Genomic DNA, 23,688 nt, shown 5'->3' with positions numbered 1-23,688 from the left:
TACCCCACCCCATTTTGGGTATCCCGTTAAAGGAATCCGGCAGTCGTGGATCCTGTCCGATGCCCTGGTGGTGGCTAGGGCCATGGCACGACCCCTGGTGACATCAGGGGAAGCTTCCAGTTGTATTTGCATCAACAAGCTCCTCCCACTGGTTGTTAACCTTCAAATGCCCGCAGGGGGTCGGATATAGGTTGTTTGATCCAATGCCTAAGCCAATACCGCTCACATGCTGTAACCAATAAAAGTTGTGGCCTTTTTCAGCCCATCAACCTAAAATACTTGTGTCTGTGTCCATTATTTCTCCACTACGCAGGTTAGGGTCCTCGACTCACAACTCCTGCAGCCAAGCCAGTGCCAAACATATTCCTCAGCTTTCCTTTGGACCACATCAGGAAGGCCGAGAGGAGGGTCCTATCGTCTGGGCAGCCCATGACTTCCATACAAGCTGCCCAGGCTTGCACCCCGGAGAGATCACTTCAGTGCTGCTAATGTAATGGTTTGACTTCACCCCTGGAGGTGCACTCCATTGCCTCTCAAGACAGACGGATGCCAACAATGCTATTTTCACTAAAACAAAAGGCCTGTGTTAGCACCTCTCTTTAAGGCATGGGTATGAGGGTTTAAGTAAAGGAGATAAAGCAGAAAGCATAAGCTGATTCATGGGCCTCTTGAATGGAGAGATTAAAAGCAGTGATTTATCAGAAATGCATCTACCTTTTTACCATTCTCCATCAAGTAATAAGGTGGGGGGGGAATCAAAAGGGGGGAAATTAATTAAAATCTCTTGAGTGGCGTGTGGTGGTCTGCCTTCTGTCGCTTTCCCAGTTGCCTGCTCTTCCTGACAACTCAGTGATGCACTTGGCTGTCCTGTCCTATAAATGTAGGAAGGCGCAGAAGTTGCCTGTCGAGCACCTAACAACTGGCAGTTATTTTTTAAGTGAACTTCTTCTTTTACTTTTAAAAAATAACTTTAAAAAAACTTTTAAAGAAATTGTTTAATTTTTTAAAAAATTAATAAACGGTAAAAGGGAAGGCTTCCTTTAAAAACAAAGCCAGTGAGCCTGCCAATCGCAAGCAATAAGTAGCCTCAATCTGCAGTTTTCCCAAGCTTCAATTAAAGCCCAGGGAAGGACACCATGATTTAACTCCTTAAATTTAATGGAAAGAAAAGCACCACCATAGCTGTCAACTGTCCCTTATTTGGTGGGACAGTCCCTTATCCCATTGCCGTGTCCTGCTGCTGTCCCTTATTGAGGATGTCCCTTAAATTTCCCGGGTTTCAAAGGAAGCAGCTCCTCTCCCTCCCTCCCTGCCGGCCAGGGAGGACGGAGGCTCCAACTGTGTTGCTTGGCTGCGCTGCTCACCCAATAAGGAGTCTAAGAACGACTGGGGGGTGGAGCTTGCATGCCTTGTGCCGATCAAATCGGCCGCGTTGCCTGGGGACTCGCCTTTGCTCAGCGCTTCCCAGCGGAGAGGTGACGGTGGTTTTCCTTGCTGCATCCCCTTTGCCGGGTTGCTGCGCTGTGGGAACCACTGCTTGAGGCTTTGTTTGGCTGCTGGCTGGGCTTTCTGCCTTTGGCTCAGAAGGGGCTTAGAAGTTGAACATACCTGTGCTCTGAAAATCCCTTATTTTGGCTGCTGGTCCCTTATTTTCGAGGCTGCTGGTCCCTTATTTTCAAATCTGTAAGTTGACAGCTATGCACACCACCCTCAGCCATCTCGCAAAGGCATGGTAAACTCAATACTTCACCCACTGAAATTATAAAGTGCCCTTCCAATGAATCAGAAAAACTGAAGTCTTTTCTGTGGAGGAAGCAAACTTTTTTTAAAAAAACCTTTTCATTAATTTTTGAAAAGGAGGAAAAAAACAGTACCAAAACTTTCGAGAAATTGGAAGACAGATTTTGGCACAGCACTAGCTGAAAGTGAAAAGGAACATGTTAGAAAAGTTTTCTGAATGATCTTTTAGTTGTAACCATAATATTCCAATACTCCCAGCAGTAACAAATTGCACATTGGAGCATTGTGTCCATCTGATGGTATGAAATTTTCCTGCTGCAGAAATTGGAAGAGCAAGGACATTTCATTACATTTAACTTTAAACGTTTGACTTCAAGTTCTGAACTGGTCAGCAATAATATCCATTAGTCGTTGCACATAATTTTGTCTCAAGCAATATCTTCTGCATTAAATGGGGGGGGGGACTTGAAGAAGATACAATGAAAACTATGAATTAAATAGCTCCTAGCATCCCATTCAAAACCATGTGAACAAAAGAACCTCCAATAAAAAAATTAATTGAAAAATGAGGTGGGGGTGGGGACAGGAAAAGAAAATGAAAGGGACGGAAATTACTGCATGTTACTATAAATAGGGACAGATTGTATCACAGGATTATTAGAATTTGGAGGAAAACATTATTATTTTCTAAATTGAATTGGATTATTTATTACTGTTCTAAAAAGTATTGAACACAAAGAAGATTTCAGGCAAATATTAGATTAGACTGGGAAATAATGTATATGAGAGAAGTGGGTCTGAGATAAATCTCTATATAAACATTACAAATATTAAATTCTCCTTCACATGGCTCCAATCTGATAATACATTTTGTATTGTGCTCTCATACCATAAGACTGCAGAAGCAAACATGGGTCAGCTCCTATTGCATGAACTGTAGATTCAGTATCAGATGTGTAGGAGCACATTTCACCTCTCCAGTGCCATGGTATAGAATAAGTAGTTTCTAGGGGGGGGAGCTGTGGTTAGAAGCATCCAAATGGGTAGGAACCATCCACAACTGAGACCCATGCATGCAGGAGCCCAGCTCAGATGTTTGCCTGCATATGCGTAAGCTCAAAGAGGGTGTGGATCAGGGGCACGTACATAAACCAGGCCTCCAGTGTCCCTAGGTGTTCAGGCTCTCTCTCTCTCTCTCTCTCTCTCTCTCTCTCTCTCTCTCTCTCTCTCTCTCTTTTTTAGACCTTCATGGGAAGGTATTTGGAGCATCAAGAAAATATGCATAGAAATCATGCAGAAATAGAAAGCCCAGCAAGATTCACTGCCACCAAATGGAGAAGGAATTACCGTATTTTTCGCTCTATAAGATGCACCCGACCATAAGACGCACCTAGTTTTTTGAGGAGGAAAACAAGAAAAAAAATTATTCTGAATCCCAGAAGCCAGAACAGCAAGAGGGATTGCTGCACAGCAATCCCTCTTGCTGTTCTGGCTTCAGCGATAGCTGTGCAGCCTGCATTCGCTCCATAAGACACACTTACTTTTTAGGAGGGGAAAAGTGTGTCTTATAGAGCGAAAAAACGATAATTCCCATCAGACATCCAACACTTGTTATGTGACTCAGATGTTGAAAAGGACTAGGCATGTGGGATGATGAGCTATATCATGGGTAGGCAAACTAAGGCCTGGGGGATGGATCCAGCGCAATCGCCTTCTAAATCCGGCCCACAGTTGGTTTGGGAATCAGTGTGTTTTTACATGAGTAGAATGTGCCCTTTTATTTAAAATGCATCTCTGGGTTATTTGTGGGGCCTGCCTGGTGTTTTTACATGAGCAGAATGTGTGCTTTTATTTAAAATTCATCTCTGGGTTATTTGTGGGGCATAGGAATTTGTTCATTCCCCCCCCCCCACAAATAAAACTATAGTCTGGCCCACCACATGGTCTGAGGGACGGTGGACTGGCTCTCTGCTGAAAAAGTTTGCTGACCCCTGAGGTATATGATAGACGCCTTCTCTCTGAGTTTCATGGAAATGGAACACGGATAAATATACACTCCAAAAGTTATCTGAAGGCACCACATTGGGTTGCCCCTGATTTAATGTTAATTGACACTGTCACAATCTCAGTGACCTATGCTTTTAAAAACTCAAAGGGAAGCAGAGTGTCTTTACCAACTCATCTGAGGAACCTCATCTGAGGATACTACAGATGATAGGTCTTTGGAGGGCAGCTTCTGAAAGCAGATAGACAGCAGTTCAGATTCACCGTTGAATGAAATGATGTTAAATTTTCCCAAGATTCCAAGTGTGCTGGATAATACTCAGTACCCTGAAAGTGCGTCTTCAGCTTACTTAGTATTCCCTCCTTCCCTACTTGCAATAGCAACTGGGGACTTTCCCGTCACATTCAAAAGGGAAGGGGCTGTAATTCTACCCCCTCCATGTGCAAGTAGGATATCCTTTGCGCCCACCCTTTCCCCATCTGGCATGCAAGGCAGCTTTTAAGAAGAAAAGACACTGGACAATTAAATCTCTTAAACAGCTGCTGCATTTCAAGCTGGTGTTTCTATTAAACAAAATGCCTTAGGTCTGTTTCAGTTGTAGAGCAACTGCACAGACCTGATAGTATATTTCACTGCAGTTGTGGGGAGGGGAATGGGGGGGGGGAATGGCCTACGACATAAAAAACAAGGATGCAGGGGAGAATGATGAATTAGCACCAGGAGGGAGAGGCTTCAGAATATGAAACATGCTTGCTAGTTAATTTCCTTCTCCTCAATTCATGCATCACTCAAACAGACACAGCTGCCTCTCTTTCGTTCAGAAATTGACTGTTCCTGAAAAGGTAAACCTCCACACGGCCAAGGGACAGCTGTAGTCGCCATTGTGCCATGAGTAATGTAAGGTTACTTGGAAATGGCACCTCATTAATTACAGTGAATTCTAAGTAACTTTCAAACTGCTCCTGAGATTATGCTAAACCTGCTAATGGATGTTTACAAGTGTATCCTGAGATGGTGAGATCAATTTAGCTGTATGACACATACTAAGACTATAATAGTTAATAAGGTTGTCAACCAATTAAAGGTTTTCTTCTTGAGTAACCATCTGCCTTTTAACCAATTGTTTAAAGCTTCAGTCCTACAGAAACCTACCTGGTAATAAATCCTGTTGAACTCAATGAGGTTTCCTTGTGAGTAAACATTTGTAGGATTGTACTATATGTCTTTCTCTGTGTATGCATAATTGCATGTTTGAGACTACTAGCAGGTCAGTATAGGTGCCCTTTTGAGGTGTGATAATGAAGCTAACCTCAAAAAGGGGAAATGTGCCTTTAAATTGCTGCCCCGCCAATTAAGAACTCCTTTCACCAATTTTTCAGCTTAAATTTTAGTTAATTAAAACAAATTAAAGCACTAATCTCTCATAAGTAAATTAATCTAACATGCAACATTTCATTCCTGCCTCAAGAAATAAAGAAAAGATGTGAGCCAACGGCAATATGAGCTAAAACTGGGTCCCCATAATGGATCCTGTTCTTTTAGGCATCCATGATTTTCATTAAGAAATGGCATTTCATCAATCATCATTTTATTTCATTTCACTTACATGAACATACTGAACATGATTTAATTGCAGACATCCCAGTTTCTCAATGGAAGCGTTAAAAAGGAATCTATTTACTTTGTTAGTTACCATTAGTTCTCCTAAATAATATCAGTGATTGTTAGACTCTAGAGTATTTAACGCATATTATCAACTGCTCAATTGCTTGCTTCTCCAATAAGCCAAATTGCAATACTCAATCATATGTATGATATGAAGGCCACACAAACACACCTGCAGGACCTTCCCTGTGTTTTTCTATGACTAATTTAACTCTTGGCATCTCGTGAATATATGAACTTTACTCTCTTAGAAAAAGAAAGGAAAGGAGGTGCACTTGATTGAATAAAAATATTGCCTCTATACTAGCCTTCTCCTGTTAGGATTCTTGCTCCCTGATTGCAGTCATGAGATTGTTGTCTATCACATGACGGTGTATGTTCTCATTCCACAGAGTGGGAATTTGATGGAGTCAGGATGTTTTGTGTTACTGTGTTCCATGAGGTGGGACTATTGCCCTTTGTTCTTTCTCTCTTTGCTGTCTGATGAGAAAGAGGAAGGAGCTAAGTCAGAATGCTCTGAGTGTATTATATGTAAATAAAGTAGATTAGCCAAAATGCTGTGCTACTGAGTTCTGTTACACAAACTGCAAATACTCTGTAGGATTTCAAGTGTGCTGATGCTTTTTGGTATCAGTCACTGTGCTGTTCGGGCTGAAGAAAGCTTTTGAAGCTCCTGAATGACAGACCAGGAGGGAGAAAACTTGCCAGTCGGGCATGTGTCTCTACCAGGGTTCTATACAAGTGTAGGGCGATCCTAACAACCTGATGCCCTCCAGACATTTAGGACTAAATTTCCAGTCCTAGTCAGCATGACCAAAAGCCAGGGATGATGTGGGCTGCAGTCCATAGCATCTGCTTAGGGAAAGGTGCTCTCCCTTTACAGCTTTGGGTCATGTTTCAGGCCTATGATGTGAGAGCACACAGAGTGGCATTGTTGTGGCTGATCCATAGATATGGACTTTCCTCCACTGGAAGATTTATCACAGTGTGTTGTGAGTACGTAGTATTGAAACTGATAGGACTTCCAAGTAAACATATACTTAATCTGGCTGCACAACTTTCCTCTTTTAAAAACATAGTTGGTGAACATTTCTACAGCTGACCTTTGATTTCAGTATTACACTTCATTACTGTTGCGTGAGTCATATTGAACATACAATGAAATACTTGGGATACAAATACTGCAGTAATTATTGAAGCTTCTGAATAAATTATGTCATTTAACATCTGCTATTAAGCTATTCCCCACATTTATTGCATCATAACAATGTCATTACAGAGGAAAGCTGTGCAGATAAGCCGCATGGCAATAAATGCAAAATATGTATCTAAATGTTTGCTCCTCCATAACTCCTTCTGCTTAATTGTGACAGCCAAGGCTCACCCTCCTTTTTAAATACAGCAAGTTCTAATCAATTGTCATATATATGTCACTGTCCAAGCAATTCTAATACAGTACACCAATTAAGCTGGGGGGGGGGGAGTGGAGAGAAAAGAAGCAAGGAATGAGTGATAAAATCAGGTTTTCTTGCTTCATTTGGGGGTGCTCCCTGTGTTTATCAGCTCTGTGTGGAGCCTAATATCAAGGGGAATTGAAGGTCCCTCCCTCCCATCTCAAAGCACGTCACTAACCCCCTTCCCCCAAGTTGTATCAGGGCCTCACAAAACCTTCTGTGACTGTTTCTTTACATATCAGTGTCTTATAGCTCTGTGCTTGGCTATATATCCATGTTTCTCTAGGTTCATGGGCCCACTAAGAAGTGAGGCTGTCCGAAACCTTCTCATGGAGCACTGAAAAGCTCCAGATAGTGTTTGTTGTTGTTGTTTAATTCAAGCACAGCAATGGAGATTTTTTAAAAAAGGTTAAAAGCTTCATATAAGTTAAATAAAAATTGTATGTCTGGAAGATAATGTATTCAGATAGTATTCTCAGAAATAAGTCTGCTTAGGTCAGTGGGATTTGCACCCAAATGTGCATCTGATTGCTTCTGAAGGAGTTGAGGGAATTTGTACTCCTTAAACAGTCCAAATGTAAACGGCACTTCTTCATTTTCGTTTTCCTTGTAGCCTTAAAAACTTTCAACGAACTGAAGCACAACAGATTGAATCACTTAACCTTGTTTTGCTGCTTTCATTTTTCACACATCTGCGCTCAAGAGTTATATGCAAAATATGAACAGCCTTATTAGCCTAGAGAAGAGATGGTGTTGTAGAGCAATGGAATGAACTCGCTCAGCAAGTAGGAGCAGCGAAGATGTTTGAAGAGGCCCCCAGACATGAGTGAGCTTCAAGTTCTATGGTTGGTTACATGATTCCAGATAATCAAGTCATGAAAAAGTGGCATACATCTGTGAGGATTCAAAGGGAATCTATTCAAGGAAAAGTGCCTCTGATGGTAGAGACAGAACACAGCTATCATGACAGCCTTTTCCATCCATGATTTTTTCTAATCCTCTTTTAAAGCCAAGAATTAGGAAGGGTTTCAGGGAAGAATCAAAGTTCAGTAGTAAAGCACTTGTTTTGCGAGCAGAAAGCTCTAGATTCAATCGCCTGCACCTCCAGGTAAGGCTAGGGAAGTCTTCTGTTTGAACCTGCAGACCTGCTACCCATCAGCATGAAGCCTTCTGAGTCAGACAGACCAATTGTATAAGACAGTTCCTTATGCTTCTATATATCTTATGGCTAGAAAAAACACAATAGACCGAAGTCCAGCGGGAAAATCTGGTTTTTGTGTTTCTTAAGCTGGGTGCAGACATTTTCAGAAACTTGGCAGCCAATCAACAGAGTTACAACTGGTCACAGATACAGTGGTACCTCCGGTTGTGAACGGGATCTGTTCCGGAGCCCCGTTTGCAACCTGAGCAGAACGCAACCCACGTCTGCGCGTCTGAGTGGGGCGCGATTCGCTGCTTCTGCGCATGCGCCCAACGTCATTTTGAGTGTCTGCGGATGCGCAAGCGGCAAAACCTGGAAGTAACCCTTACCAGTACTTCTGGGTCACCGTGGGACACAACCTAAAAAGATTTAACCCAAAGCGTCTTTAACCCAAGGTATGACTGTATACATATTCATTTTCTCCCTATTCTACTAAAAATGCAACTTTTTGTAGCCTGTTGTCTGGCTTGCTCATATTTTCAGCGAAAGTGTCGCCCTAGAATTAATGCTCATAATAGTGAAGCCTCCTTGTAAAGTCATAATTTTCAGTGGAAGAAACATTTATTTCTCTTATTTTCAGTTGAATTTGTAGTCAAAGGTCATCTAAGTAAACATGAATTGTTCAGCGCATAGCAATGATAGCCTCTGTGGCCAGCCCTTTCTGAACAGGCTGAAACCTTTGTGCGACGGTTCTATTAATCTCCTGCCGCAGAGCAAGCAGAGGTTAGTACGCAATATTACTTGCTACACTGTGCAAGTCAGATCTAATCCTTCTCTTGCTTTAATAAGATAACAGAAGGTTGGGATAGAGATCATCGTACCTTCCTATATTTTAATGGCGTGTAGATAGGACAGGTGTCAGGGAAGCAGATTGACATATAATACTTTCGCACCTTACCACACTATAATCAGCACACCTTGCACAGACAATAACTATTTTCACATGAGAAGTCTCACCTTGGTCTTCTGAAAAATCACCAAAGTAAAGTTCTACTAGCCAAGCAAACCACTCTCCTCTGTAAAATCTATAGAATACAGAATTAATATAGCATTTCCTGAAGGATGCTTAGCTCCTGGTCCTGTAGAGCTTGCTTTGCTGACCATTCTCACCCCTCTGACAACCTTTGATTCCCACTTCAACCATCAAGAAAGGGTGATTAGATCTTTATCCCCCCCCCATTGCTCCTCATGTAGATCTCCACTCACCCTTCTTCCCTGGTGGGTTTTATTCAGGTGCCAAAACGTCTTGGGCCTCGCCTGGTGGGTGATACTGAGCACGGCTTCCATATACAGTGGTACCTCAGGTTAAGTACTTAATTCGTTCCGGAGGTCCGTTCTTAACCTGAAACTGTTCTTAACCTGAAGCACCACTTTAGCTAATGGGGCCTCCCGCTGCTGCCACTGCACAATTTCTCTTCTCATCCTGAAGCAAAGTTCTTAACCTGAAGCACTATTTATGGGTTAGCAGAGTCTGTAACCTGAAGCGTCTGTAACCCGAGGTACCACTGTACTTGGTTTGGTGGACTATCCCTAGTGAAATCCACGGGTCATATTAGTCTAGCTTTGCCCCCGACGCTGCGTAGAAATTGGGTTGCCTCAGAGATTGATCCAGAAGCTCAATCTGCAGGAATCCAAAGAACAATGTGGCAAACTACCCATTTTTAACTTCCCCCAAGACAGACTTTGTACGTGGTCTGAAAGTGGTGGAAAACCTCCTTCCCCATTACAGTGGTACCTCAGGTTAAGTACTTAATTCGTTCCGGAGGTCTGTTCTTAACCTGAAACTTTTCTTAACCTGAAGCACCACTTTAGCTAATGGGGCCTTCCGCTGCCGCCACGCCGCTGGAGCACGATTTCTGTTCTCATCCTGAAGCAAAGTTCTTAGCCCAAGGTAATATTTCTGGGTAAGTGGAGTCTGTAACCTGAAGCGTATGTAACCTGAGGTACCACTGTACCTCAGGTTACATACAGTGGTACCTCAGGTTACATACGCTTCAGGTTACATATGCTTCAGGTTACATACTCCGCTAACCCAGAAATAGTGCTTCAGGTTAAGAACTTTGCTTCAGGTTGAGAACAGAAATCGTGCAGTGGCGGTGCAGTGACAGCGGGAGGCCCCATTAGCTAAAGTGGTGCTTCAGGTTAAGAACAGTTTCAGGTTTAGTACGGACCTTTGGAACGAATTAAGTACTTAACCCGAAGTACCACTGTACTACAAAGTGTCTTTTACAAAGTTTCAAGTCTAAATCAGGAGATAGAAAGGTCAGTACAATACGTTAAAGATAGAGGGGTAGTCTGGGAATCTGACAGTCCCTGACTCAGAGAGAGGATTTTTATTTTTGTTTTTGCAAGCTGAGTTGCATTCATTCATTCATTCATTCATTCATTCAATCTATCTATCAATCTTTATTGCAGCCAGCAGCAGAGCATATGCCCGCACTGCCCAGAGCGGACGCGCTCCCGAGGGGGGCATGATGTGGAGGGTGCCCTCCCAGGTGCGGAATAGTCCCTCGGCTGCCCGGAGCGACATGCGTGCCTGCAGCCAGGGCAGAGACAGCTGCCCATGGGGAGGGAGCGAGCCACCCATGGCGGACATTTGGCACGCCACCCACCCGTGGCTCCCAAGCCTCCCCCAAGCTGTCAAAATGAAGGGTGATGGGGGAATGCCACCGGCAAAGTGGTGCAGCTCCCCCCTTACCCCGCTGGCTCGGGGTAGTAGGCTTGGGAGTTGCGGGCGCATGCCGCGCCGAATGTCACCCCCCTCAGTGAGGGCACCTGGGGTGGTCCGCCCTCCCCCCGCCCCCCTTCCTACGCCCCTGATTGCAGTCAAAGACCAGGCAGTGAGTTGCATCCAAACTTCCAGCGGATCTCATCTCAGAAATCCTGCCTAACAGACAGCTCTTTTGCAGATGCATCAGGCTCTCTGAATTAATCTCACAACTACCATAGCTCTTCTTCAGCTTTTCCCACTTCAAAGCTTAAATATAATATTTTTAAAATGTGGCTGGATTTCTGAAAACCTGTTGTTGAATCATAGCTATCTAACTGAATGAAGCTTCCTGAAAAGATTCTTGATTTGCAGGGAAAATCTTCCAGGCAGCCACAAATAATACTTTCAACATAATCCTGGCAGCTCAGCACAAATGTTCCTGGGTTGCCTTTGCTCTGAAATGCTCCCTTCCGTTTATTCAGATCTCCCCTCCAGCGTCCCTTTCCTCTCCCCTCCCCTGAATACACGCAATAACCCTTCTAAGTTGGCCTGCACAACCTCCCAGATTTTTCCTCATCAATTTATTTGCAGACATTAGTCTTGAGCTCCTCATCGTCTTCTGCTAAGTGGGAGGTTGTTCTGGCCTTCAAAATGTGATATGGATCAGTGCTCTGGATAACCAGCATCTCCCTGTGCTCCTTCACAGCTGTCTCATTAACTACCACTTCTTCTCCAAATCCTCGTATGTTCCTTATTGTCTTTTCTATATACACAGAAAGCGCTACTGCACAGCTTTGCTCCACAATGTGAACAGGATGCATGAGTCCCACCGAGCCTTTTCTACGTCTTCCTCTTCTGTTCTACCAGACCATAAAGGGGAAAGTACAGCAGGATTTGGTTATATATTCAAGGAACCGGAGAGCCATGCAAAGTTATTTCTTATGAGTAAATGAAAAGAGACCATAACTCTCCAAACATCTGTCTGCTCTACTCCAATCCTCACCATTTCGGGAGCCAATTTACAGTTGCCTTCTTGTTTAAATTATCTCCCCCCCGTCCATGCTGCATAATGATATTGCACAGCACTCCATTTTCATGCCTCAGCCAGACTATTGTCTATTAAAATGAGGGATGGGGAGACAATAGACTGGTGGATCCTCCTGGTATAGATCCCTCATAAAGATCAATGGGAAATGCCTTCTTAAATACTATCAGTTGTATATAAATTAAAAATATTACTTGAAGAAAGACATCTGCAACTTCACTGTTATACAACCCTCTTCCTTTGGAAACTTGCAAAAACCTCATAGAATATTTTGGGCAGGCATTTGGTGATGGTGGTTAAGCAGATGTGAAATTATTTAACATTGACTATATTGCATACTCTTTGAAAATAATAATTATTATAATAATAACTTGTTAGCACACTGAGCCTCTGGGCTAGATAGTGGAATAGGATCAAATACATATTTGTAAGAATTATTATCATCTCTGTGTTAGATTTGTGCATTAATTATTTAGCCACTTACTTTCACATGCTACATTTTCATAACTTATCTATTAATCCAAATTAATATCATAAAAGAATTTTTTTAAAGGGTGTGCCAGGCCAAACACAGCCATAAATCTGATACTGATCAGAGCCGAGAGACACGCAATCAAGCTCTCCTTCCCAGTCGTGGTGGTGGTTTGGTTACATAATCATGCAATTAAGTGTACAAATCCACATCAAAATGTTTGGAATCTGAATTAATTACCTGCATATGACTCACTGACATTAGAACATGAACTATCTTCCCAATATTTGGCATTGTTGCCAAAAATATAATGGAGAACATTAAATAACTGTTGAAATAAAAAGTATTAAAATAGAGGGATGATCTGGAGGAGAATGTGGCTCTTTTCCAGGTGTACAACTTGTAATTATGATGGGTGGTGTGTGAGGGGGGAGAGAGAGAGAGAGAGAGAGAGAGAGACTCTTATATCACTGTGTAGATGAAACCCTCCCACCACCCAGGAGTTGGCAGTTTGGCCAGCTTCTGTTTGCAAGGACCCAAAAGGAATTTGGGCACATAGTGTATGTTCCAATGTCCCACATGCACACTCAAGTACAACATTGTATTCCCACTTATTCTCCACTTATACAGGAAAAAGTACTAAGAGACCACTGGGCACACTGTTGATTTTATGTGCATTTTTTATTTGTACAGTGGTACCTTGGGTTACAGATGCTTCAGGTTACAGATGCTTCAGGTTACAAACGCTTCAGGTTACAGACTCTGCTAACCCAGAAATAGTACTTCGGGTTAAGAACTTTGCTTCAGGATGAGAACAGAAATTGCGTGGCAGTGGCGTGGTGGCAGCAGGAGGCCCCATTAGCTAAAGTGGTGCTTCAGGTTAAGAACAATTTCAGGTTAAGAACGGACCTCCAGAATGAATTAAGCTCTTAACCCAAGGTATCACTGTACATCACTTTAAACTCCTATTTGTAAGTCACTTACAACTCCCCCCCTTATTGCGATCATTTGCTATGTCTTGATTTGTTGAGGCAACAGCCTGTACTGCTGACTTTTTAGACTTACTGAGTAGTGATGGAATGCATTTGTGTTGTGGTGTGATGAGATAGGCTTGTTGTAAAGCATGGATGCGTTTTAACATTTGTGTGGGATGGCTACAAGTTTGGCACAAGTCTTGCTGTATTGTACCAAACATCTACTATTTTCAGAGCAGAAGCTGTTTTAGTCTGTCTTGTGGAATCTTAAAAACCAAAGGTTCTTCCAGACAGGCTGTTGAGTCACACACTACCTTTGATTCTTATACTGCATTTTTTTCTTTTTTTAAAAAAGCTTAGATGCTTTCATATTGTCATGTGGTTTGGATATCATGGCATTGTCTCATCATTGCTGGGGGGGGGAGGTGGTGCCTTTATAATGAAAAACTGGAAACAAACAGAGAGGAGAACGACACATTCCATTAGACATGTTTACATACATAATTATCTTGATCAATCCAATAGAAATTATGTTAATATAAGAACATGCCAAAAATGCACATATGAAAAATGGAAAGTTAGTGAAAAGAGGTTGTAGTGGGAAAAAACTATTACAGTGGTACCTCTGGTTAAGAACTTAATTCGTTCCGGAGGTCTGTTCTTAACCTGAAACTGCTCTTAACCTGAAGCACCACTTTAGCTAATGGGGCCTCCTGCTGCTGCTGCGCTGCCAGAGCACGATTTCTGTTCTCATCCTGAAGCAAAGTTCTTAACCTGAAGCACTATTTCTGGGTTAGCGGAGTCTGTAACCTGAAGCGTATGTAACCTGAAGTGTATGTAACCTGAATTGTATGTAACCCAAGGTACCACTGTATTAACAATAGAAATAGCATAACTAGGATAAAGGACAACATAGAAATTGGAAAACGAGGTGAAAATAGAGGAAAGCAAATAGAGGAGAAAGAGTGGGTTATGAAGAGGAAGTAAGATAATTGAGAATAGGTTTTGAAGGGGAGATGTTATCATCTATTTGATTACATCACTCCAATAACTTATTCAAAGGACTAATCATTCAAATAACCTATTCTCTTGTTTAGACTTGCAATCGCTTCCAAATCTATCGCTTCTAAGAGATGTTTTCAGGGTGCATGGCAAGTTGGTTAACCCACACTTTCTAACCTAGTTATCCTGCCAATTTTTGAATGACAAAACTTCCAATATGCAAAGTGATGGGAAATAGCACTGGAAAGAGCAGGATAACAACCAAATACTGGCAGAGTCAAACAACTTCCACACTAGCAGATCAGGATGAAAGCTCAGTAAACAGGTGACATTGTAGAACAACTGTACAAGTTTTATGCAAATGTTTCAGCATTAATGTTCATTAAGCAGTTGGTCTGGAAGCTCCCTAACAGGTTTATTACTTACTAGCTTCATTCATCATCTGCCAGCTTCACCAAATGACTTTTCAATCTTCCAGGCCATTTTCAGAAGCAGCACTTCATTCTCTTCCTGCACCTGTAATTCAAATGCAAAATGCACATTAGCTAGAGAGTGTATATGATGTAAAACTGACACCTGTCTGTTTGCTATCTTGCATGAACAACATTCATGAGTGACACATCCCAGTCTAATAGATTTTCCTTGGGCTGTTGGTGTAAGCTACTAAAATCAGTCATTTGGGCACTAGAAATTAAGCCATTTCACAATGGGCAGCTAAAAATATGCACCTAAATCCTCTACCTGCTTTCCCCTTTGTAGACTCATTAGATCACTAAGATCATCAAGGGAGACTTTATTCATGACACTGAAATCCACAGATTGCCACCTGACAGAAACACAGAAGCAGGCATTTTCTGCCATTGTGCCTGTACTTTGGAAAAACTCCCTCCCCCCCCCATCTTATAGATAACACTATGTATTATGTGTTTCAGACATCTTTTGAAGACATACCTTTTCCCTCAGGATTACAAATGCACTGTGTGTACATGCACACATGTATTTCCAGGTGCTGCTTTATTGTTATACAGTTTATATTGATGATTTTATTGTATCTTTTATGTGTTTGCTGTGCACTGCTCTGAGATTATTTTAATAATAAGCTTGGAAATGTTCCCAGATAGATAAATAATTGTCCCTTCTTTAGTCATATCCCAGCACTGACAATTATATTTCAGAACCCCATAAGGTTCGTTTCTCAGGATTATCCGTGACTGACACTTGGAAACAAAACACCACCATTCTTATACAGTGGTACCTTGGTTTAAGAACAGCCCTGTTTAAGAACTACAGTGGACGCTCGGGTTGTGAACGTGATCTGTGCAGGAAGCACATTCGCAACCCGCCGCGTCTGTGCACGCGTGGGTCACAATTTGGTGATTCTGCGCATGCACAAGCGCCAAAACCTGGAAGTAACCAGTTCCGGTACTTCAGGGTTCGGCACGGTATGAAACCCAAAATCGCACAAGTCTCTAACCCAAGGTATGACTGTTTATTCAGTTTACAAACTCCACAAAACCAGAAGTGGTGTCCTGGTTTCTGAACTTTACCTCGGTCTAAGAACAGAATCTGAATGGTGGGAAGGCACTGGCTGTGGGAGGCCTCATTAGGGAAAGCGCGCCTCTGTTTAAGAATGGTTTTGGTTTAAGAACAGACTTCCAGAACGGATTAAGTTCGTAAACCAAGATAGCACTGTAGTGGAAAGGTATGTGGATGTTGTTGTTGTTGTTTAGTCGTTCAGTCGTGTCCGACTCCTCGTGACCCCCTGGACCAGAGAACGCCAGGCACCTCTGTCCTCCACTGCCTCCCGCAGTTTGGTCAAACTCATGCTGGTAGCTTCGAGAACACTGTCCCACCATCTCGTCCTCTGTCGTCCCCTTCTCCTTGCGCCCTCCATCTTTCCCAACATCAGGGTCTTTTCCAGGGAGTCTTCTCTTCTCATGAGGTGGCCAAAGTACTGGAGCCTCAGCTTCAGGATCTGTCCTTCCAGTGAGCACTCAGGGCTGATTTCCTTCAGAATTGAGAGGTTTGATCTTCTTGCAGTCCATGGGACTCTCAAGAGTCTCCTCCAGCACCATGTTAGTGCATCCTAATATGTAATGCAAAACATCTTTACTTCAGTATATGAATATTGCCGACATCGTTTCCAAAATTGTATTTAAGGTTTCGTTTTGTTTTTTAAAAGAACCTGTGATATAGTTTCCTGAAAGGAACTCGGTCAAAATTGCATGTTGCATGAAGAAGTAATAACTGAGATATCTCTTCATTGTACAGGATGGTTTCCATCATGATTCTCAAATTACATTCTGCTTTCATATCCAATACCATCTCAAAGGGAACTTGGGGGTTTTTTTAATTGGGAAAAAGTACAATATTTCTGGAGATAAAAGGAAACAGCTGAAAACCATTCTCTCCTTATGGTCTTGGCCTGTATTATAATTGTTTCCCTTCAAAGTAAGGGTGATCTGAGTAATACCAGGTGTACACAGTATGTGTGCTTTATTTTATATCGGTCTGTTTTGCCCTCATTTTTTAATAATTTGTACCTTCTCCAGCTATTATGTATAATCCCCAGCAGGACTTCAGAAAAAGAGTTAATTGTTGTGGACCATGTAAGATTGGGCAATTGGCCAAAAGCAACTCAGGATGCCCAGATTGCACACTTCTGAACTAGAGAAAGAAAACAAGGGCATGTTTTTGGACACTATACACACCTCCTGGAGGACGTACATATTGCCTGGAAAGTGTACAAACTGAAGTCAAGATATGCACATTCCCCAAGGCCTGCTGAAGACTGTATAATGGCTAGATGGTATACAAAATTCAGTACTGCAATGAAAATTCCCCAAAGCTAATTGGAGAGGTCTGCATATTGGCCAGAGAATGTACAAAATACAGTTAAGATATGCACATCCCCCCCATGTTGACACTATGCATAATGACCAAAGAACATGCAATGTTGATAAATGCAAATTCCCCAAAGCTTCTTGAAGATTGCGTATATTGACTGGGAAATATGTACAATTTCCTCTCCGTGGACAGATTATGTGCACATTCTCCATAAAGCCTGGTGAATCTGCATAATGGCCAGTTGTTTTGCACTTTAATTATTCAACTTACATTAAACCTAACAACTACACTGTGCTTTATTTCTGCATTGGGCTTTATTTTCCCTCCTGACTGGTTTTAAACTGCTAAAAGCCAGTGTCTTCTTGTCCTGGGATTTAAATATGTTTTTCCCTTGCTTCCCTTGTCTTGCAAGCTCCTCTAAGGGCCTAACTAAATACGCTTATAAATATGCAACAGGTAGCTACAGCAGGTCGGGGAGATCGCATGCACACATGCCAATGAGGCTAGGAGTCTCAGAAAAATGAAGACTTCCATTGGTGCCTTTAGACACTTTTTAGCCTAAGGCATGGGTAGGCAAACTAAGGCCTGGGGGCCGGATCCGGCCCAATCACCTTCTCAACCCGGCCCACGGACGGTCCGGGAATCAGTGTGTTTTTACATGAGTAGAATATGTGTCCTTTTATTTAAAATGCGTCTCTGGGTTATTTGTGGGGCATAGGAATTCATTCATTTTTTTCCTTCAAAATGTAGTCCGGCTCCCCACAAGGTCTGAAGGACAGTGGACCGGCCCCCTCCTGAGTAAGTTTGCTGACCTTTGGCCTAAGGCTCATCTTTGTCTAGGTTGGAGGCAATTGGTGACTTAAGAGTCTCTCTCTCTCTCTTTTAGCTTTATTAGTACAGTGGTACCTCGGGTTAAGTACTTAATTCGTTCCAGAAATTCGTTAACATGAAACTGTTCTTAACCTGAAGCACCACTTTAGCTAATGGGGCCTCCTGCTGCTGCCGCGCTGCTGGAGCACAATTTCTGTTCTCATCCTGAAGCAAAGTTCTTAACTTGAGGTACTATTTCTGGGTTAGCAGAGTCTGTAACCAGAAGCGTATGTAACCCAAGGTACCACTGTAAATTTATTTAAGATTCAACAATAACAATAATTCAACACAAAAAAAAAATTTCCTTCCAGTAGCACCTTAAAGACCAACTAAGTTAGTTCTTGGTATGAGCTTTCGTGTGCATGCACACTTCTTCAGATACACTGAAATTACAGTGTATACACTGTACATTACAGTGTATACTTCAGATACACTGAAATTCAGATACACTTCAGATACACTGAAAATAGAAATTAAAGTGTGCATGCACACGAAAGCTCATACCAAGAACTAACTTAGTTGGTCTTTAAGGTGCTACTGGAAGGAAAAAAATTTTTTTGTTTTGACTATGGCAGACCAACACGGCTACCTATCTGTAAATAATTCAACAATAACTGATCCATCAGTTCACTATTTGCTACAGTTGACCATCTTTAACAATAGTTAACAAACTACAAAACATTGCTTAACAGTCTCAGTTGGGGACTTAACCCTTCCCTATGTGCTGCCTTCGCAGTGATAAATGGGCTTCTCCAACTCTGTAGCTAGTTCAAGAAAACAAGATGCATAGCTGCCTGCTATGTATTTAACTGAATGCCTAGTGTGGCCCTGATCCATGCAGCTCAGGGCTAAAATGAACTGAAGGTAAAAACAGTGGTGGGTAGGAACCCCTAAGCTTGGAGCCTACTCTGCTCACAGCCTCAATTACTTCAAGTATGGAATCCTACAACCATCCACTACACCCATTTGGGTTCCTACAACCATCCAGAGCCCCCAGCTAACCTAAGTTGATGATCAGGCACATAGAAGAACAGCTAACGTAGGAGGAATCTACAAATACAATCCTGGTAAATTTGAACTGAGAAACTGTGTAATCAAAACAGGGATCTTTCTTTGATGTAATGACTTTGCCCACGCACACACAAAAGAAACTAAATAAGAAATAAGAGGGGGGAGAGATTGGGATAAGGGGGCAATGATTTACCAAAATGAGGGAATCTGGACTATTTGGGGCACATCAGGCAGCTTTTAAGGTACGAAGCTTAATTTTTTTCTAATGTCATTCTGTAGATAATAAACTTTTTTTAAAAAAATATTGGGCAGTATCTCATAAGTTATTTATTGCGGATCATTTTCATATAAGTCCAGGCTGGGTGCCAGTTTATGGAGCTTTTAATGGTCTTTTTGCTTTTATTTTAAGTTCGATTTCCTACTCATGCAGAATGTCCTTTTATTTATCCACCAAATGGAACACAGTGAATGTTGAGCCAGAGTTAAACTCAGCAAACCCTGACGTTCTCCCATCACACATTTGTCAGCTCCGTCTAGAAAAAGAGGCGCTATGAAGACAGTTTTGCATTTCTACAAGTTTGCCATGTATGCAAGTAGATATTTGAGTGCAGAATCCACCCATTACACCTTCTATAAAAGCAACAACACTGGTCTCTTATCCTTTTTGGCAGCAAAGAATAGAAATTAATCAACCTGTCAATTTCAGGATCTATCAATATTTTCAGTCTTGTTTTCAATTAGTTCCATTTGTGCATCAGTCTGCATTTTTTTAAACTCCATGTGAAAATTTATCCTAATAAACATATTTTAAAAATCAATATTTTGTACATTCTTTTCACTGACGTAGGCGTCCTGGTATGCACTTTCCTCTAATTTACTTATTTTTAAAAATACACATTACAAAATTTGGAGAAATGTAAATTTCTAATGTTTTGGTTCAGGAAGTTAGCATTAGGCAAGTTCAAATTAAAACTACAGAGGTGAGGTTACAGGGAACCAGGCAGAGGGCCTTCTCAGTAATGGCGTCTGCCCTGTGGAACACCCTCCCATCAGATGTCAAAGCAATAAGCAACTATCTTACTTTTAAAAGACCTCTGAAGGCAGCCCTGTTTAGGGAAGTTTTTAATGTTTAATGCTGTATTGTGTTTTTAATATTCGGTTGGGAGCCACCCAGAGTGGCTGGGGAAACCCAGCCACATGGGCGGGGTATAAATATTTATTATTATTATTATTATTATTATCTGAGATTCCTGTATTGCAAGAGGTTAGACTAGGGTCCCTTCCCACTCTATGACTCTATGATTCAACTAAATCATTTTACACATAGAACAACTTTTGTAATTACAAAATAACTCCAGCGCCATCTCCTTCCCTCATATGCTCCCTGTACCACACCTAGATTTGCTGCAGAGGGCCTCCAGAACAGATTTGGGAGGTGTGGGCGGAGGAGATGAAGGGGAAGTTCCATTGTGCTCTTGAAATTATTTCCATGTGCACACAACCCACAGAGTTGGTATATAAATAGCTATTTTCTACAAGGGAATGGGAGCAGAACCTCCAGCTCACATGCCTCATTAGATCTGCCAGGCCTCCCCATTTGGTCCACCAGGCCACGTTGGCCAAGTTACGTCAGTTCTGGGGCAGGTAAAGTCATGGCACCATACTCAGTCCTCCATTTTGATGCCAAGCCATTCATGTATGGTTGTGTGTGGATACTCAGTCATCGGTGAATATACCTAACAGAAGTATAGATCAAGTCCCATTCTGCAATCTTGTCAACAAAGATATCACGGAAGACCTGATCAAACACTTTTCTGAAATAAAGATACACTATGCTCACAGCATTCCCATGATCTACCATACAATTCTATCACAAAAGCAGAATAGGTTGGTTTGGCATGGGTTGTTGTTTTTTCTTGATAAAGTCATACTGGCTCCTGGTGATCAATGCATTGTTTTTCTGCATTGACTGCTATTGTAGAATTTTTCCCAGGATCACCTGAGGATGAGATATTTCATATCATCTGCTAAATTATGCAACATAAGCAATTATCAAAAAAATAAATCAATTCGTCTAATTTGGTAGGATAATTAATTTGTCTTTTTCTTGGCACAGAATTTTGGCTATCTTTGTGTGGAGTTCTTATTTTTTATCTTTTTATCGCAGAATACACAGCTCTGACATTACATTTGCCTTTTAAAAAAAGATTTTCAAAATCAGTTATCTACCAATTACAGTCAGAGCATTTCCTGGGCAACAGTGAACTTATTTCATTTGTGGAGTCAGCCTGCAACAAGATAAGAATGCTCTGTGCTTTCTGCATTCTAGTAAATCCCTGGGCAAATGGACATCATCACCTCGTGTGTCAAGTATAGAGAAAAGAGATTGTAACTGAATTCCTTCTATAGTAGCTGAGGTGAGAACTCCTCTAGAATTCAGTTGCAAATTGTAAAACCACTGCTTGTGAGTATATATCCTAAGAGAGATTTTATCATAGATTATTGTACTGTGGCCTAGTAAAGGTAAAGGTAAAGGACCTCTGGACAGGTAAGTCCAGTCAAAGGCGACTATGGGGTTGCAGCACTCATCTCACTTTCACGCCAAGGGAGCCAGCGTTTGTCCATAGACAGCTTTTTGGGTCATGTGGCCAGTGTGACTAAACGGAGGACCATGACGAGTACCAGAGTGCACGGAAACACCGTTTACCTTCCCGCCACCTGTTTATCTACTTGCACTGTGTGCTTCGAACTGCTAGGTTGGCAGGAGCTGGGACAGAGCAACAGGAGCTCATCCCGTTGCGAGGTTTGAACCGCCGACCTTCCAATCAGCAAGCCCAAGAGGCTCAGTGGTTTAGGCCACAGCGCCACCCGCGTCTAGTATATGGTAATACACTGGCAGGCATGTCAGGCAAATTGTAATATAAACATGTATAAGAGAGCAATCCAGAGGGGTGTTGGAGGATGAAAGGCAGAGGAACTGCCAGATCCACAACCCTGCGGTGCTTGAATTTGTAGAGTAGAACGGCAGTGAGGGCAGCCTTTCCTTTTGTGTGTGTGTGTTTCTCCAGCTTGGTCCCAACGGGAAGGAAAATCCATCTGTTTTGGTGTCAGGGAAATGGTTCAACACCTCAATGACCACCTCTTTCCATATGAACCGACCCAACACTGATCTTAATCTGAGGGCCTTCTTTTAAGGTTGCCATATTTCAAACAGTGAAACTCCAGACAGCTTTTTTTTGGCAGAGTTGTTGTGCCTCCGGACAAGCAGCTTTGATAACTGGACTAGGGTTTGTGTGTGACAATTTCAGGTTTATGTTCTGCTGAACTGGCACCAAAAGTCACAGAAACTAAGTGTAAACTGATTTGACAGAAGTAGTTGTGTGTGATCCAGAGACAGAAGGACTCAAGTGTCCAGCGTTTTCCAAGCAAGCACAACTAACTGAACAAGTAAGGAGCACAGAAAAGACAAAGTGATCTATTACTTCCCCAAATCACTGTGGCTGGAGAGCCCAAGTAAAATCATTTCCTCTTATTAGATGCTATGGACGTCAGTCACAAAAGAGCCTTTACCCTCTACCCATCTGCCATTTTCCGTACATGGCGAGCTTAGAAATAAATGTTTACTTTTTGCTGAAATACTGTATGAAGATTTTTTTTTGTTAATGTTCAAATCTCATAATCACCTGAAATTACTTCAGAATCCCAAGTTCAATTCAGTGAGCTTCAGAAATAATCTGCTTCAGTTTGGACAAGTCCAAAATGTCTCTGAAGGGTTCCATTTGAGTTTTTGATTTGGAATTCTTCTAAATTTGATGCTCAAAATCTTAGTACATACATCAACACACATATACATTGGTTCCTATACACACAACCTGAAGTCCTTTTGCAGGGTATAGGATCATCCATACTGGAGCTTGTGCATGTTTAGGTGTATACATGTAGACTTCATCCTTGAATGCAGAATGGATGGAGGCAGCATTAGCAGACACAACCCTAAACAGCCAACCAGAACAAAACAATAATCTTCATCTGATAAGGAAGGAGAGCAAGACAGACCTGCTGAGGCAGGAAGATCACTGGGCCATTTGTGCATGAATTAATACCTGAATGGAGCTCTCGCTCTCTTTCCATATATAAACACAAGCCAAGCACAGGCAAGATAATTGGTATAGATCTTTCATTCACATCACTCTGCTGATAATAATGGGGAAATGTGCATTGACAGAATGCATTGAGCAAGTTGGGGAAGTTAACAGAGATGTCCTTTATGAATAATCTGATTGTGTGCGTGTGTGTGCGCGCACACAAACATTCTCTACCTCCTTTAGCACATTTTTGCCTGACTGAGCTGTAAGTGTACATCAGGCAACTAGGGAGTATTATCTTCTACAGAGTTCAGTGCAAAAAGCCCTGATAAATAGCAACAATAAAGCTTTCAAGCATTACAATCAATACTTAATGGAATAATGTAAATCCAGCCCATGGATGACTGGGGGATTCTGCTATCTAGCAAAAAGCAAGAGATTGATGCACAACTGCAAAGGTGCTTCCTTTTTTCTGATGTAAGCTGAGAGGAGGATACAATAATGCACTAAAGTTGCTTTGCTTGTATTGTGCAGATATTGCTCTTTTCATCTTCATTTTTAATGGGAGGGGGGAGCCCCAGAGACTCAGTCTCTCCCAAAGCTCTGC

At 42.0% G+C, this 23,688-nt stretch overlaps 1 long non-coding RNA gene across 1 annotated transcript in view; it reads right to left on the bottom strand.

Moving 5' to 3' along the window:
* Positions 1-459: 459 nt before the first annotated feature.
* The window catches only part of LOC310745108, a 71,938-nt gene continuing 48,709 nt past the window's right edge, over positions 460-23,688 (bottom strand). Inside the window, exons 7-8 of the long non-coding RNA XR_014539941.1 lie at positions 14,695-14,784; positions 460-567 (exon numbers count right to left, since the gene is read on the bottom strand). This is a non-coding gene — a long non-coding RNA (uncharacterized lncRNA). The remainder of the gene's footprint in view (positions 568-14,694; positions 14,785-23,688) is intronic.

The sequence above is a fragment of the Podarcis filfolensis genome (assembly GCF_964270895.1).
Source record: "Podarcis filfolensis genome assembly, chromosome: 11".
In the NCBI taxonomy this organism is placed as follows: Eukaryota; Metazoa; Chordata; class Lepidosauria; order Squamata; family Lacertidae; genus Podarcis; species Podarcis filfolensis.
Note: the sequence above shows the minus strand (reverse complement) of the source record. Positions and strands in the feature narration are given on the sequence as shown.